This window comes from Lepisosteus oculatus, chromosome 5 (assembly GCF_040954835.1).
Source record: "Lepisosteus oculatus isolate fLepOcu1 chromosome 5, fLepOcu1.hap2, whole genome shotgun sequence".
In the NCBI taxonomy this organism is placed as follows: Eukaryota; Metazoa; Chordata; class Actinopteri; order Semionotiformes; family Lepisosteidae; genus Lepisosteus; species Lepisosteus oculatus.
In genome coordinates, this window is record NC_090700.1 from 38,534,496 (window position 1) to 38,550,075 (window position 15,580).

At 42.7% G+C, this 15,580-nt stretch overlaps 3 long non-coding RNA genes across 3 annotated transcripts; all 3 read right to left on the reverse strand.

Annotated features, from left to right (window-relative positions):
* Positions 1 to 723: 723 nt before the first annotated feature.
* LOC138239151 (uncharacterized) lies at positions 724 to 3,361 on the reverse strand. Its single transcript, XR_011189576.1, has 3 exons — positions 3,065 to 3,361; positions 2,439 to 2,581; positions 724 to 1,043 (listed from the first exon to the last, which is right to left on the reverse strand). It is a non-coding gene; the product is annotated as an uncharacterized lncRNA (long non-coding RNA).
* A 1-nt stretch (position 3,362) lies between these two features.
* On the reverse strand, positions 3,363 to 9,621 carry LOC107076818 (uncharacterized). Its single transcript, XR_001477951.2, has 3 exons — positions 9,541 to 9,621; positions 4,781 to 4,924; positions 3,363 to 3,465 (listed from the first exon to the last, which is right to left on the reverse strand). It is a non-coding gene; the product is annotated as an uncharacterized lncRNA (long non-coding RNA).
* Positions 9,622 to 10,829: 1,208 nt separating this feature from the next.
* LOC138216028 (uncharacterized) lies at positions 10,830 to 13,262 on the reverse strand. Its single transcript, XR_001477949.2, has 3 exons — positions 13,061 to 13,262; positions 11,934 to 12,081; positions 10,830 to 11,450 (listed from the first exon to the last, which is right to left on the reverse strand). It is a non-coding gene; the product is annotated as an uncharacterized lncRNA (long non-coding RNA).
* Positions 13,263 to 15,580: the final 2,318 nt, after the last annotated feature.

The following is a 15,580-nucleotide window of genomic DNA, read 5'->3' on the forward strand; positions in this document are numbered from 1 at the left end:
GCCTCCAGTGCTGTGCACCATCGCAATGTGTGCAGCAAGCCTACAGCTGGGATACAGTTTGATCTTCCAGATGTTAGAAAGAGAGAGCAAATATTTTGACAGGTTCAGCAGATTTAATCTATCTGCTTTGTGCTTTATTACATTTTTTTAATTATGTACCCTTTCCTTAGTGCAACTGAACGTGCAGCACACCAATAACACACCTGCTTTCAGGTACAGAACCACGGTGACACGTCCACTGTATTACAAACAGGCAAAGCCTTTTCTTAAGTTTGATAGCCTGTTGAGGGCATCTCTGTGCTTGGCAGAGCAATACAGCAGCAGCTAGCTTAAACCCATTCAATGCAGTATCTGCCAACACAGAAATTATTTTGCATGTTCTTGGCAACATTGTAAAAACCACTTTATCCTGCAAACAATCAAAATATATCACAGCTTTGGTGAGTTTTAAGTTCCACCTCAACTTTAAGTCAAGTCACTCATATGGAAATTTAAAAACTGAAACTATGACACATGTAATTATATGCAGATTTAGATTATGCATCTACAGTATGAGTTCACAGAAGTAAGTGATTATGCCACCTGACTTGCAGCAGTAACTTCATTGCAAAGGTTTTCTGGGTTCTGGATGTTCTCCAGGCCAGGCTTAACAACTGATGTTTATTTTCACATGACAACAGATTTAGACAAATCACATACCAGCAGCCATGTCATCCTGCAACTCACACCTGACAACCCACTGAAGCTAAGCAGTTGTGAGAGATCTCTTGGGAAAAACTAAGGTTGCTGCTGGAAGAGGTGTCTGTGGGACCAGTAGGGGGCGCTCACCCTGCAGTCTGTGACAGGGACACTATACTCTAAAAAGGTACAATCCCTCTGATGAGATGTAAAACCGAGGTCCTGACTCTCTGTGGTCCCAGGGTGTATCTTGAAAAGAGTAGGGGCGCACTATGGCTGCTGTCGCATCATCCAGGTGGGGCTGCACACTGGTGGTGGTGGAGGGGAGTCCCCATTACATGTCTGTGTGTTCCATGGAGAGCAAGCTGGGGTATGGGAAAATACAAATTCCTAATGCAAGAAACTGTAAATGGATAATAAAGTGATATTATCTTATAAAGTGCTTTGAGTGGAGTAACCAGAAAAGTGCTATGTAATTGTAAGCAATTATTATTATTATTAACAGGTATGTTTAACAGGAATCGGTCTGAAGTTCAGGGTATTGGAGGCCAACCACCGGAGCCCAGTAATAAACATGCTTCCAGATCCACAGCAAGCATGAGTAATGCATGTGCTTGTTAGAATTCTAAAATGACCGAGAGGGAACAAATAAAGGTTAATTCCATGCTGAAAAACCAAAGAGGAAACACAATGATTCAGCCATTCAGCCTTCTTCAGATGTTTTATTCAGGCATTTGACACCGGAAGAAGACTCAGGAGCTAAAGCCTTGTGTTTCCTCTTTAGTTTTTTTCAGCGTGGAATTAACCTTTACTTGTTTCTTTGCAACCAACGCATGTTGATGCAGTTCTCCACTCAAATAATTGTGGGTTAAAATACACCTACTGTACATATTGCAACATCTATAAAGAATGTGCTGTGGAATGCAATTGTCCACTGCATCTTCTTTACCTAACCGGTAATCCTCCTTGTAGAATTTGGTAGCAGCACTGCACAGCATTTTACTTAGTGTGTTACTGTACTGTACCTAATAATACGTCTGTTCACAGCTTTGACGTCCTTAACTCCAAGAATCTAAGCCCCTCGGAGAAGAAAGCGCTTTGCCATTGCTTTTGCCTTTGGGAACGTTGTGTGACTACAGAGTCTCAGATGAGGGCGGAATGCAAAGAGCAGCCCACTGCTTTCATGATGTGGAGCCTTCAGAGGGCACTAGTGTGCTTGTGTGGGGGTGTGTGCATGTGGCTCTGATGCCTGGTGATCTCCAGAGAAACTCTGGCTCAGCGTGGGAGTGTGCACACACTGCTGCTGTGTGTCTGAGTACATGAGCCCGCCAGAGCAGTTTGAGGCATTAACTGCCCTAACAACAGGCAGAGAAAACAAGGTATCCTTGGGGCCATGTGTGTTTTGTGTGTTTGTGCTTCCCCAGTGTGGTTTCTTCTACCACGCAAAAACTGTGTTCGGAGCTGCTGTTCTGCTTGTAATTTATTATTTACAGAGAGGGGGGGAAACAACGCCAACACACCGCCTTCAAACCATGTTTCTCATAATTTGTCTTCATTTTCAAGTAGCACTGAGCTCAGTGTTTCATGTGCAGGCTGCCGGAAATCAGAATATTAATGTTGGAGGAACAAAGAGAGGACTAGAGAGAGGCAAACAGAGCAAGTGGGAATACCACAGAAACGCTTCATTTACTTCAGAGCAACAGCCCCCAATACACTTGAGCAGCAGGAGTGTCTGTGGCATTGACTGGACTGGAAATTACCATAGCATGTTACAGGGGTCACAGGCACGTCTTTACACAAAGGGTTGCGGGGGTCTGGAACAAGCAACCCAGCCATGTTGTAGCTAAAGTAGGCTGGTGTTGTACTCTAGGAAGAGAGCCACTGCTGTCTGCTGAAGAAGGCCCTAGAATAAACGGACAAGCTATCCTTAAACTTAAAATCTCCCATAACAAAACAAGGCCAAATAATAAATACACCTGTAAAAAACTTTTTTTGATTGATGTGTTGCTATATCAACATCTGAACCCATATATTTATTTTTATATTGCTGTACATTAGGCTCTTTCACTCTGTTAATTGTTTCCAGTTCATTGATTGTTATGAATGTAAATTGCCGTGGATTAAATTGTCTGCTAAATTATTAACAGCACTGTAATATAATAATAAGTAAAATCTATATTTATCAAATAATAATTTATAAGGCAATTTACGGAAAATTCAACCACAATAAGACAGAACAGTATGCTACAAACTCAGTGTGGAGTAATAGCTAAATTGTGTGGCAGAACAAGAATTTACATGGAAAATAATTTGATACATCTAAAAAAATATATATATATTTTTTTTAAAAAGGTGAAGCAGTGGCTCTGTGGCTAAGGATCTGTACCTGTGGCAGGAAGGTTGCTGGTTCAAATCCCGCAGACAGCAGAGGAATCCTATTCTGTTGGGCTCCTGAGCAAGGCCCTTAACCCCAACTGCTCCAGGGGCACTGTATAAATGGCTGACCCTGCGCTCTGACCCCAAGCTTCTCTGCCTGTCTCTGTGTCTGTGTCTCATGGAGAGCAAGCTGGGGTATGAGAAAAGACAAATTCCTAATGCAAGAAATTGTATATGGCTAATAAAGTGATTTTATCTTATCTAAATTGCGTCTTAGAGAAGCATTGCACAATATATACTACACTGGGGGAAATGACAGCCGTGCAGAGCTACTGGAGTCCATAGCTGTGAAGCAGGAGCAGATTGCAGGAGCTGGTGTTAAACCTCACAGTTGCAATGGTCCAGGCGTTTCTGAAATATAAATAGCATGATAGTGTGGCAAAACTTGTAATAGCTTGGGCATTGTGTTTTTGAGCAAACAACCTGATTCACACACCTTATTTATATCCCTCACCTGTTTTAGGAACAGTGTTAGGTCGAAATCCCAGAACAGGAATCTACAGGCCCCTACCAACCAACTCCCTCTTTTTACAGTGAGCTGCAATACCCAAAGAGCAGAGCCCCAGGCAGGCTTATCAGTGTAATTTACAGCAGGTGTGACTCTGCTCGATCGATGGATTTTTTTCCACCGCAGGCACTCGGGGACTGCCGGGCACTTTGTTTGAAGTGTGATGGAGCGCACTGAAAGTCGTTAAAAGCACAAGGCGCAAAAGGAGAAAGATGAAGACAGAGGCCTAATGGCCTGATTGTGACAGAAGGAAGAGATATGTGGGAGAACGCAGAGTACATTAATTAATTGTGCTTTTGGCATCCTCTTTCTGTAGCACTCCCATTGCTAATACACTTAAGCAGACCGCACAAAATATTTCTGATTGCTCACCCCAGGATAAAAGGCACTCTGTGTGCATCTAGACACAATCATGCCAGGCAAGGAGGGCAGCTCTTGATTACAACGGCTTCCAAGCTTTAAGAGGAAAGGAGTAATAGAAAGAAGCCACTTCATGCCAAAATGTTTAAGAATTAAACTTGTTCTTCCTTGGCATTCTTAATGCACATTGCGACTCATGAGGGTTTTTATTTCAACTGGGAATCATTCTTCCTATATCCTCTCGTTTCAGAATGATGAGTTATCAGCCTGGATCGCCGAAGTCACTGGTAAGGATCGTGCAAGCTCTCCACAGAAACGCACTTACGCTTACAGCTGGAAACTATCCATTGATCCGTTTTCTAGTAGCTTTATCCAATTCAGGGTGACGGGACAGGCGGAGCCTATCCCGACAAGCAACGGGCGCATGGCAGAGTACACCCTGCACAGGATGCCAGTCCATCACAGGGCACACACAGACACACACACACAGACATGCACACACTCAGATCAGAGCCAGTTTCATTTAAATTTAAATTCAATTTCAAATCTGAGACCATGACCAACATTAGTTACGCCTGTCAAATACACCAGATAAAAAAGGGTTTCATACTTCAATACAACTGTGTGATAGTCTGAATTAATTTAAAAACTTTTATTTTCAATGGCTCCATGTAAGGTTTTACAGGTTCATAAAAAAAATACTGTTAACAGTTATTTACTCTTCTTGCTTTCCTTGTGACTTTTTACTCTTTTTTTAAAACAAAAGCTTTTTCGGTATGCATTTTTCATTTAAATCACCTGACTGCATCAATACTGCTACATCCTCTCAAATCTCTTAGCTCAGCTGCAGTTGTCACAAGTACACCCACTATCCAGCTTCGATGTAAGGCACCCTTCTTGTGAAATGCTTCTGCGCCACTTAGGAACAGCAGCACTTCAGATCTTGATCAGGAATAAAAAAAACTGTCAAATTCATTTTATTTAAAAATGCAAGTTTTAAATATTCAGCCTCATATGAAGGCAATGCAGTATTACACATACCCAACATATTAGGGTATTCTACATTATAAATTAATATAACATGTAGCTACTGAATTTTTTAATGTAGAATTTTGTGAATGCTGTTTCATATAAATCTGTATGGATCTAAAAAAGAAACAAGTAAAGGTTCACTCCATGATGAAAAGCAAAAAGAAGAAACAACATTTCAGCTGCTGAGCCTTCTTTAGGTCTGAGAGTCAAGGAAAGACATGTTATAGAATGTATCCCTGCGAGTTTTAAGTTACAAAGAAAACAAACAGTTTTTAAAGGAACTGGAGATTTTTTTCAAATCTTACTGCTTACTTATTTATTTTGACACTTTTTATTCAAAGTGACATACATTTCAACCAATTTACACAGCTAGGTGTTTTAATGGAGCAGTTCAGATGAAGCATCTTGCACAGTCAGGGGCACAACAGCAGTGTCTCTCAAGGGATTCGAACCCACAAACTTGAGCCCTCAAAACACTGACTACGGCTCCACACTCTTGCCTCTGTTGGTCAGTTTTCTCCCCTGTGCTTTGTGTTCCACCTGAAACCAACAAGAAACTGGACATTCTGCTTGTGTAAAACGTGTTCTTAAATAAGATCCATTGCCAGTGCGGGAACATGTATCAGGCTCATTAAATATTAACAAAACAAATGGCTTTTGCCTTCCTGAACCTGAGTTGTTACCGAATCTTAACACGCTTCTACCATTTCTGTCAGACAAGAGAGTGGAGTGGGTTTTCCTGAAAAGTATCCTGTGAAAGTGTGTCCGATCGCTCCCCGCCTCCTGCTACTGTGTTATCTAGCAACAGACACTCATAGAAGTGCATTTAAATCTGGGAACTGGAGCTTGTTTTTACTCAAAGGATTGCGGGAGTCTGGAACATGATGCTCAGTTGCCAAAACTGATGTCTTGTCTTCTTTCACAAGAAATAGATGGATGGTATCCTCGGATCACTTAGTTACTAGCAACCCAACGAGCTAGAAGTGCACAGTGGCCTGTAACCTTTAGTTTGTTCAGAACTGCAGCAGTCCCTTCTCGCTGACGTGAGGTGAGGGTTCGATTCAGCGTGGATCAGGCCCGATTTGAATTGGAAAGAGGATTACTGGGGAATCAGCCAAACCTTACTGCTAGCTGCTTATGGCTTTAAGCTGCTTCACCCTGGGATGTAAAAAAAAAGCAAGTGTTAACTTCTCTCCTCTCCTGGCTTCCTTGGGGCTGCCGGGTAGGGACACTGAATGTTCAGAGGAACACTTCTTGATGTCTGACTTTGTGGCATCTTTGTCACCTGCCCGTTTCTTTCAAAAAACATCTGAACAAGAAGGTATAGGAGGAAATCCCACCTCTAATGAGGAGCGGGGGAACATACATCATTTGGCCAATGTGCAGTTTGTTAAGACTGAGTAATGAGTTAATTACACATCATAAAGTGGACATGCACATTCATAGGATGGAAACTACAAGGCGAGATGCAGTATGACAGTGTTTTTGTAAACCGATGTGCAAAGTCCGCTTTGGGAAAGTCTGTTTGTTTAACATTTTCTGCAACCATAACTGCTAGGCCATATTACTCCCTAACAACTCTTAAGTCCCTCAGCCTTCATATTTAAGTGTCACTGTTTATTACTGCCATTTTGTCCCTCTCAGCCTGTACTGAGCCTCGCCGCAGTCCCAGTCTTCCAGCAGCCTGTACTAACTTCATTTCTAATCCTAGTTGCTGCCTGCTATCAAACGGAATAAAGCTTATCTGCAGCCCTGCCAGGAATCTTAATTGAACTCAGCAGACAGGCACAGACAGGAATGCTGGGATAGTCTCTGGAGGACTGATTGCTGGGGGAAGCCGTTGTGAGGTGTGGGGTGTGGGGTGGGGAGAAGGGAGGAGGTGGGGTTGGAATTTGGAACCCTGCCAGAATGTCTCAGCGTCAGCAGAGCCAAGGGGAGCGGCTCAGCGATGGGAATCCCTGGCAGGCTGTTAGGGAGCTGGAGCTTTCCCAGCAATTTCTGCGACAGAGAATTCCCATCTAGGAAAGGAGCTCTGTTGTTGTAGACCTTTCCCTTCACAGAATGAACACAGTTAAATTCTTTTATCTGCAGCCTTTGCCTCTTGACTGGATACGAATTTAAGTTGCTCTGGACAAATGTCTTGGGAGGCAGTCCTGTATTTCTGTGGTCAAATGACAATCCCTTATTGTTAATATCCCTTATTGTTATTGTATGTCTTTTTCATACAATGGTGTCTCCCCTCCCAGTTCATGGTGCAATCATTAACTGTTTTTTCTGCCCCTTCCTGTAATTCTGAGGATACATCTGTACAGCCTTTGCTGCGTCATCTGTACTTTCACTGAGCAGGGAACACATGCACCTGAGTAATAATTGATCCGAGGAGCCAGCTACACACTATCAGATTTGACAACAGGGATAGGTAGATTTCAGTTCATGCATGTTGTTGGTCCATGCTGAACTGACCTCAGAGCAATACAGGCAGCACATACCAGTAGGTGTTTCCCTTTTAATGCAAAAAAAAAACAGTTTTTCTTTTAGAATGAATATCAAACTGTATATTCTGTACAATCTGAGGTAATTAAGAAAATCTGAAGCTGGAATCTCACATTAATGTAAATAACATATGCCTCCCAGCATAAGGTCGTTTCATACTGGGCTCCTCAACTGAAGAAGCCAGATTGCGGAAACTAATTCAGGAAAGAGCGCTCATAAAGATTTGCTTCCAACTGAGAATTTATTATGCTACGGTGATTTGCTAATGATGAAGAGTGAAGAATCCCCAATATGAGTATGGAAGCTATAAATAATGTTTCCCACTTGCAGATCTTGAAAACAGAAGCTTATGGCTCTTTATTCCCTTTTTTGATTGCATTCACACCCTTTTGGAGAAAGCTCCATTTTTGAGAATATATCAACAGAGAAGGACATAAATGAATATTAAACTCACAATCTACTTCAGGTACAGCCGGGATGATAGCTGAGAATAACTGGAAGAGACATTTTTTTGTACTTTGAAACCACTGCAAAATCAGACTAAGAACATTAACTGGTAACATTAACCTTGCAGAGCCCAATGATGTGGAATGATATGAAATCCCCTTGTGCTCCTGCTGTGTTTTGCCATGGTCTCCTACATAGAGTGGCAAACTTCTCTGAACCTCTTCTTGCTTGCCATCATTTTACCAAACTTCCACTGTGTTATGATTTTTCTTGTGTAATATTTAAATTTACAGTAGAAATGAACTTGCTAGGTTTTGTGCTTCACAGTCTCCAGAGCTGTTCTAACTTTTTCTATCTCAGAGAGAAAGTTCATTAAAATGTTCATTCTCTTCCCGTTGAACTGCAATATTCTGCCCTTAACCAGAAGCTCTAACTGGAGACTGGGGAGGCAGGTGGCCGGCCATGCTTACTATCTGTATGTAAATACTGTACAAAATCACCTTTTATTTACTGTATTGACAAACTCTGTAAGGTTCAAAGAGGAATAAGACACAGTGGCATAAGGCTAATACATCAGAAATTAGTTTTAATGATCCACGTTTTATAAGATTCAGTGAATAACAATAAACACATAAAACTGTGCTATTATTTGATGTCTAGTTAAAGTCATAAAATTCAACTGAAATATTCCCCATGGTATAATCTTTGGTTCTAAGTTGTCTTTTAAACAGCACAATTTAAGTTAAATGATTTCCGAAAATGTGAAAGATGAAGAGGCCATTTCACTGAAAGAAAAACCCTTCTACATCCACTACAGCATTAGCTAATCTTGCCCTGTTAATCTGTCTTCCTTAAAGTTTAAATGTTTTATTATGAATCCTTACCAGAACCATAAAACATCTCTCTGCAGAAGCCATTACTAAAACAACCACAAACTCCAGTGCTTAAAATGGAACTTATCTGCTCCGGCGCCTGTGTCCTTAATGCCCTTGGGGCAGGCTGCTTACACCAGGATATATCAGTTCCTGGATGATGCATTTTATTGTAATCGCATTTGATTTGAAAGCAAAGTCATCTGCAAACTGAACTTGCTTTCTTACAGAAATGCAGTGACTGTTTGTGTGTGTGTTTGGAGGTACTGTAGGTATGGCTCAGTGAGTGTTACTGTACTTGTGCATCTGAGTGGAAAGACATCAGGGAGCCCCTTGTGACTGGCTGGATTATTGCACTGTAACCAAAACAATTTATCAATTCCATACGCCGATTAGACCTGACCTTTAGTTAGTGAGTCTCCAACTGAAATTGCTGCACTGAGCTCAGCATCTCAGCTGGAGAAATTCCTGCTCTTCTTGAGCACAGCTATAACAAACAGCTTAGAAGAGCTTTTCACTGCTGCTGTGGCCCTGACTCCAGTGACATCCAGTGATGTTTTTATGTGGGGTAGCCACATTATCTCAGCTTCAAGTCTGTTTGGGAATGCCCCTGATGGTACATCTTGTAATTACGAAACAGCTATTGAAAGCTATCAATGCAAAAAATAATAGAATGTATTTATTTAAAATGAAAGAATTAACTGTACAATATACCTTTATTTTGTTTATTGATGCCCTCTCTGATATTTCTCCACAAGAAAAGTCAGGCAATACATAGAAGGTTTCACTGTCCTCCCTAGACAAGAAGACATAAAAATGTAAAGATGGAATGCTTTAACATTTAGTATATACACAAATTAGTAGTAAAGTATTTCCTCTTAATATAGACACAAATGCAACGATGTATCCTGAGTACATTCCAGTATAATGGACTGATAAGACTGATAAGAATTCTTTTAATAGCAACATGAAAAAAGAGACCCTATTAGGAGCACACAGATAAATGAATACAAATGCCAGATCTGATCGTCGGTAGTGATGAGCCATCACTCAGAAGTAGAATGTAATAAATAAGTGAGGCCAGTTGAGAGGAAAAGAAGGTCTCTTTGGGGGGTGGGAGTGGATGGAGAGTGGTAAATTGGGGTTTTTGCAGCCTGGCTCTAGAATTATATTTAAAAAACCGCAACATAATTGCAATTAAGACCAGGCCATCAGGCTCATCTTAGTCGTATGGGCTTCTTCCAGCTTGCTGACCAGATCCAAGGATCTTGTTCCTGGAAGCAGGTAATATCTTATCCAATTAGACACTGTTTAAAAGTCATATGTGACATTTAATAGTCCGACTGAAATCTCTCAGCAGTCTAAGAACTGAAAACAAACGCAAAAGGTCAACTTCAAGTGAATGGTTAGTTTACTTAAGAGATTAACTGAATCGGCTGAGAGAAAAGAGGCAAAATCAGGGGTAGTTAATACAACGACACAGGGGTCGAGAGGATCAATGTCTGGGAGACTGGAAAGCAGGGCCTTGTAGGCCCAGGAATGGGTTGGTAGTCTCTGCCCCTAGCTAAGCAGTGCCATCCTTTTAAAGGGATAGCAAACAAAGGAAACGCTATAAGCACAATTCAGGCATGGGGCTGGCTAGGGGAGTCCTAGGCTCAGTCCACCACTCACAGCAGCATAGCACCCTGAATCTCTAATTGGGCGCATTTCAGTCTGGGTGCTAATCAATAAGGGCTGCACACAGCTTCTCCACTCACTTCGCCAGTATAAAGGCAACTGTATATTATGCAGGTACATTATGGTAAAAGGTACATTGTGAAATATAGTAAAACATTGAAATCATGGAGTAAGAAGTCACTGGCATGTTTAAATCAACATGGTTTAACTGTGGAAGACAATGAGGAAGCAAACCATATGGCAGGAGCATGGCACAACTGCAGAAATCCCATGCAATGCCTGGTCACAGCAAGCACGTCATCAGGACAAATACGTGCTGGCTGCATTCTAGATTGGCCATGTGGAAAGCAGAGGATATCTTGGCTATGCCTGTCTCTGAAGATGGTGTCACCTGTCGGACTGGAGACTCCAAACAGGTGGTTAAAAATATCTAATGCATTTGTAATTTCCTATCATACAGTATCACTGGGCCTGCAATGTCTGTGCAGCCATCTTACACATTTTTTGCAATATGGGTTTTTTTAATTCATTGATGTGTTCTCCTGACTCCCAGCGTGTGTGTCTAGTGTCTCAGGTCAAAGAGCTTGCCTTCATGTGACCTCCTCTTCAGCGCCGCGCTAAAAAGGGGCGTGAGATCGGCCCGCACGCCGACACACCCCTCTCTCGAAAGGGGAAAGGTCCGCGCCAAAGGCCCAGCTGTCACCGTGCTGTGTTCTGTTTTTGACGGCTGTGTATCGGAAATCCATGTGCTGAGTCTCTCGGGCTTCAGGCCATTGATTTTCTGTCAGAGCTGGGAGCAGACAGCCCTGCACGAGGCAGCGCAGGTCGCATGCAGAGGGAGATGAGCCTCTGACTCGCCGAGGAGGGAGGGGAGCTGCCGCGGGTCAATTTCAGACCGGGTATCTGGGGCAGCAGAGGGGAGCTGTGGTTGGGCCCCATCAGACGTCCTGTCGTAAAGATGGGAATTCTTCTGGTTTTTGGTGTAAATTAAGGTCTAAAAAAATAAAAAGCTGGGACTGGAAGCTTTAAATTTCCCCAATGAAGGAGATAGGGAGGGGGCATAATATAAGAGATCCCTGTAAAGCTGCATTTTAGCAAGGGCTAAACTCTTTCTTTTTCTTTTAAGTAAGCTGCAGAGAAACATATTACTCTATTTGAATGCATGATTTTTTTTATCTCTCTCCCTCTCCATTTTCTTCAAGGATTTGTCCTCGAGACAATCCTTTTTTATTGCATGGGGAACGAACATGAACAGCGAGGACATTGTCTGTTTCCAGCTCGCTTTCTTCTGTACTTCACAAACACAAGACGAAATAAACAATTTCAATAAGAATAAACAGTACGAATAAACAATTTAAGATGAAAAACAAAATGCATCTACACGTTTTTTTGTGTAATATGTATGGGGCAAAACAAAGCAAAAACAATACCTTCATCTGCAAAGGGCCTTTTTCTCTAAACTTAAGATTCACTGGTGTGATCGGTGCTGAACCTCCTGTGTACTGCTGAAGAGCTGGTGGCTTGTCAAATGCTGCATGGCCTGTGGACGTGTGGACTGGAGGACCCCGCCTGCACTTGCTGGGGAAGACATAAAGACATAAAGACATAATTGGTGATACAGAATGGGTGGGTAAACATTACAAAATAACTAAAGAATATATATATTTTTTTAAATGTCATGAAATGTCAGGCTCCACGTGGCTCATCCAAGAAAGGTACTACTACTACTATACTAACTGTGATTGGGATTCCTAAGCAAGTGTGTGGAACTGGTTAAATACTATCTGTTTTGCATTGGCTGGTATGGCTTTGACTTACTGCACAACAGCAATTCTTGGAAGCGACATCAGTGAGGGGTGTGCTGTTTGCAGTGACATCAGTGACGGGTGAACTGTCTGCAGTGATGTCAGTGAGGGACAGGCTGTCTGCAGTGATGTCAGTGAGGGGTGAACTGTCTGCAGTGATGTCAGTGAGGGGTGAACTGTCTGCAGTGATGTCAGTGACGGGTGAACTGTCTGCAGTGATGTCAGTGAGGGACAGGCTGTCTGCAGTGATGTCAGTGAGGGGTGAACTGTCTGCAGTGATGTCAGTGTGGGGTGAGCTGCCTGCAGTGATGTCAGTGAGGGGTGAGCTGTCTGCAGTGATGTCAGCGAGGAGTGAGTTGTTTGCAGTTATTTCAGTGAGGGGTGAGCTGTCAGCTTTGACATCAGTGAGGGACGTGTTGCCTTAGCAACATCAGTGAGGGACGTACTGCCCACAGTGAAATCAGTGAGGGAAGAATGTGCTTTCTGCAGTGAAGGACATGCTGCCTGCAGTGACGTCAGTGAGGAATGAACTGCCTCTCAGTCATGCCAACTCTTTCATCAGGTTATGTGGAGCTCGCAGCTTGTCGTGAAGTAACAAATGGCTCCAACAATTGGGTGTGTCAGAGGAGCACATGATCATGCCCTCAATCTTCCTGCACATCCAAGCAGAACTGATGAACGACTGATGATTTATTCAGGGTGTTACTCTGGCTATTTCGAATTCATACAGACAAAAGCAACACCATGATCACCTTCAAAGTATATTGCCCTTGTGGAACCATGGGGAGATAAGAATTAATTAGGCTCATTAGGGACAGAGATCCGATGACATCCCATTCAGCAGCATGGTATTTCTGTGAAACGAGTGTGGCCCCGGTGACCCTCACGCCTCTGAGAAAGGAAGAAGGATTAAAACATGAAGAGTCAGGCAGCAAGTCCACACTGTATTCTCTGCAGACCGTCATGATAAGACGAAGTGAAAAGGGAATCTAGTCAGATTAATTATCACTGTAGCAGAATTTAATTAGCACACATGGTGATGCCTATCTATAATTAACTGCCAATCCATTAATTATGAATAAGTCAAAACGCATTTTTAACGGCTACACACCCCCTAGAACTTCATCCAACAGGCATCACACACAAAAAGAGGCAACCGCCAGCCCATCGACGCTGGAGACTCTGAGGGCAAACAGAATTGTTCACAGATGGAGAAGGCCGAGAGAGAAGGGAAACCGACATTGTATTCAGTTGTTCAGCAGGTCCTTTCATCCATGGCGACTTCACCCAGAGTTTAAGATGCAAAGGAAGCTTCTAATAGTAGTGCAAAAGAAAAGTAAACCCCAAAAAGCGCAGAGTTAATTCAATACTGGGAGATGTATCTGGTATGATAGGTACTGAAAAACCTGGTTCTCTTTGGATCTATTAACATCCGCTACTTCACAGAATTTCTGTCTCCCATTAATATTTTTTACTGATTTTCAAGTAGTAACTAGCATGATTGTAATCATTTGTAAATTTGTGGCCCCTGTTAAACCTACAGAGGGTCAAAGAGGAACTAAATTCAATTTGTCTTCTTTGGTAACACTTGAGGGTATTATTACCAGAAACGACAAAAATGTTTATTCACATTGCAGCTTCAGTGACAGGCAACTGTTCATCAGATTAAAGTTCCAAGGACTCACAAGTACATCGTGCTTGGGCGCATATGTGCACTCTGGGTGTCAACCTTTGTTTCTGAGAACATTCACGGACTTTCTTCCTGTGATGCCCTCTCTCATATTCCCTTAGCCTATTTTTTTCTTTTTTCTTTCCATCTGTCACTTTTCACAAGATCTCTGCCCTTTTCCTGTCAATGTCTTCTCTCCCTTTGCACCCTCTGTCCCTGAACCGCGCCACTCACCCCAACCCCCAGTGTCAATCTCCAGCTCGCCCGCTCTGAGCACTCAGCAGCACTCAGCAGCTGGAGACATGAAATGAGCAGAAGGAACAGGAACCTTGGGAATCTCGAGTCATGCTGCTGTATGATAGGCACAGATTATACAGTCAAGGCCGCTGCCATCAACCACTGAGGGTGTCTCACAAAAACCCAGGTCAGAAACAATCAGCGGGAGAACTTCATGCACAAAAACACTGCTTACTGTACTTCCATCTGTACAAAAAAGCAGAGATGTGGCTTGGTATGTAATAGGCTGAGGTATGATTGAACATTTCTTTAAATCAACAAACTGAGCTGCTGAAACGGGACTTGTGATCAGTAATGTTTTAAATGGCTCAATTTCTCTTTGGTTACAGTTCCTGGGCATTTTCAATAACGGCTTTTAATTCACTGCTACAATCTGCAGGCGCTCACAGAGTGAGGCCTCTGTGGATTAAACAAGAGAGATACTAGGAAAGCAGGAAGAAGCGTGGACAGGGATGGTTTGTAAAAAGCCTCGTACAGTATCTTAATTACATCTCCCTCCCATTCCAGCTGATACTTTCTGTTCCGAAACCTGTGTCTGTATCCTGTTCTTTTTCCTCTCCCCCCCAAAATCAATGATACTTTAACATCCACATTTCAGGGACAGAAACAGAGTAAAACAAACAAGACCAATTACACTGGCTTTCAAGATTCCTGGACTTTTTAAAAAAACAAAGCAGTAGATTTTCAAGGTGACTGAGGAGCCATACAAAACAAACCTTAAAACATATTTTTTGTCCAGTTTTCAGTAATTGGTGTTCAATGTTCTGTACTTCAAAAATGTTCCTAAAAATCCTTCCCTAATACACCACAGAGAATACTTTTTCTCTGCCAGACTCGTTATGTCAAAATATATACAGATGGAAAAAAGAAATGCAACACCTCCTGCTCCACAATTCCTCCAGTCTGCATGAAACAGGCTGAAGAGTGACTCATCTGTGAAGAGGACCTGATGCCACTGCTGACGAGTCCATCGTAGCCTTTGTCTGGCCCAAGCCAGTCGAGTGTGATGTCTAGGAGGTATGAGCAGGGGGCCTCTGACCTCTAAGGGCAACAGCATGGAGCCTCACTGACCTGTCACTGATGCGGGCATTGTACCTGCGGGCAGTTTCAGCAGCAGTACGGGAGGCAGATCTGAAATGATCTCTCAGATGGACCTGTCTGATGTGTCGGTCCTGCTCTGGTGTGGTCTCCTGCCGGTCTGCTGAAACCTTCTCTTTAGTCAGGACACAGTGGAGCAGCTTACTCCATAGTGTCTGGCAATGCTGGCACATGACATTCCTGCCTGCAGCATGCCAATGGCCCTCTC